Source organism: Galeopterus variegatus, unplaced genomic scaffold, assembly GCF_000696425.1.
Source record: "Galeopterus variegatus unplaced genomic scaffold, G_variegatus-3.0.2 Scaffold1741, whole genome shotgun sequence".
Classification (NCBI taxonomy): domain Eukaryota; kingdom Metazoa; phylum Chordata; class Mammalia; order Dermoptera; family Cynocephalidae; genus Galeopterus; species Galeopterus variegatus.
The window spans coordinates 162,432-164,685 of record NW_007727852.1 but is presented as its reverse complement, the minus strand read 5'-3'; the positions used below and the strand labels follow the sequence as shown (position 1 = coordinate 164,685).

The 2,254-nt window shown below is 37.0% G+C and overlaps 1 protein-coding gene across 1 annotated transcript in view; it reads right to left on the bottom strand.

Moving 5' to 3' along the window:
- SYNJ2BP (synaptojanin 2 binding protein) overlaps positions 1 to 2,254 on the bottom strand; it is a 50,321-nt gene that overhangs the window by 12,346 nt on the left and 35,721 nt on the right. The gene's annotated exons all lie outside the window — the stretch shown is intronic.

Genomic DNA, 2,254 nt, shown 5'->3' with positions numbered 1-2,254 from the left:
AGCAACACCAAGCCAAGGGTTGTGATCCCCTTACCGGTCACAAAAAAAAAAAAGAGTAGAGGCTCCCAATTCAGACTGACCAAAACTTTAGTCCCCTTCCACTTACTAGTTGTGTGAGACCTTGAGCGAGTTGCTTGACTTCACTAACACTCCAGTTTCTGCTGCAAAATGGGCATAATAATCATACCCACCTCTTAGGGTGACTATAATATTAAACAAGATAAGTTTAAAGTTCGTAGCATGCTACTTGGCATTTAGTACTCAAAAAACTTCCCACCATTCTCATTTTGCAATAATCAAATCAACCTTGAACCAAAGTTTTCCAAATAATATAGCTCTTTTCTTAACCTCTATACTGTTTGAGTTCTTCACCCACAGAGCCTAGGCTCCAGTGTTCTGGAGAGAATGTGATTTATGTGTCAAAATATTAAACTGCATAGATTCTAACTACATGCTATACCTTTATTTTAACAACCCACTAGCAATTTTTCCTTACTGTACCACTGCCAAGTTGACTCATATTTTTAGAATGTCTTTCTCCTGGGAGCTATAAGAAATAATCTGCTTCTAAACTTTTTAATATCCTTTTGAGATGAAAGGTGGATTATCACTGTCTCCACCTCACAGATTAATAACCAGGGTTTAGGAGAAGCTTAATGGACTCAAGTGAGGCAGTCAGTGAGAAAGACTGAAATACTGCCATCCATAATATTATATTTATATTCTGGATCAGCTAGGATACATTCTGAAGAATGACTCGTATTAATTTAGATAGGTTTAATTGCAACATGTTCTGATATACTTTCCTCGGGTCGAAGTGGACTCATAAAGGCTTCTTGAAGGCGGCATTCAGAACTATATTGCTGAGCGTGAGCTCTCAAAGACTCAGATGCCAAATGAAGAAAAGATGGAAGTTCTCTCTTTCCTTTCCTTTGTATTTCTGCCTTCATGTGCTGCTACCAAACAGGCCGGATGGCAGAGAAGTGTCCAATAAGCTGGCAACTATGGAGACTCAACACATATGACCTTTAATCACTAATCACTTGAACTGCATGAGAAGTAATTCAAAGTGGAAAATTCAAAACAAAACTATAACGATAATTTTTTAAAAGGACAAAACTATCTAATTATAGAGGTAGGTTCAAAATCAGGTCTCTCAGACTAATACTTAGTTCTGTCAATTAAGACTTCTCTTAGTCTATACTGTACTTGCTTTAACCTTTTCAAAAATTAGCCCTCCTACCCTATTCAATCAATGAGAGAAAGTAGGAAATAGTTTTCTCTTCAGACCAGGGCCCATGCCCATCTGGAAAAGAAGATAGGGGCTTTTGCCATGAGAAGAGAAGCCCTATCCTAGTTCAAATTCCCTTTTATATAAGTCTAGACTTTGAAGCCAGCTCTTCCAGGAATATCCTAGGTAACATCTCACCCTCTCAGCACTTCTCCATTCTTCATACCAATCACCTGCATTGTTTCTATACAAGTAATAAGCTGGTCATCTTCGGCAAGCCTTAAAGGTAAATTAAAAAAAAACAGCTATAGAATGATTATGTCCAAGCTACCATAACTGATAGCATCATAGTGATACTATGATAGCCAATAAAAAGTAGGGTCAGAGTTATATTTTGCATTTTAATAGTTTTAAAAATTCTTGTTTTGCCTGTATTTTGATTTATGCTTATTCTAATTTATTCTAAGACCAGGGGTCAATGGTCCTCTGTCTGTCAGTCAGCATTTCTAGGTTTGCCTAAATTTCCTAACTTGTTCATTTGTTAAACATATATTGAGCACTATGCTGGGATATAAAAGGTTAAAAAATACCCTTGAGGAAATTCCAGAAAATAATAAAATTAATGATTACCATGTAGTGTCTTAGTAGAGACACTGGCAGGATGGATGAAATGGGAGCACAGTGAACAGAAATCCAAATCAAACCACATTCCAATTTTTCATCTTAGTAATGGGTAGAAAAGGACCCTGAGTCTGAAAACACACTTAATTCCAATCTTTCTTCTTTGTGTCTTTTGAAATTAAATCTAATTATAAAGACTGACTGCCCCAAAGAAAGACAAACATAGTGTTTTAATCAACAATAGGGAGGTGATAAAGTAATGGAGATAGACCAAAACTGTGGGTTTTACATCTCTTCTCCCCCCACCAGCCCCTCACCCCTCCGTTTCGTGTTTTTTGAACCCGAACAAGTAACTTCACACTCTCAGCTTAATTTGCCTTGTCTGCCAAGTAAGGATATTAT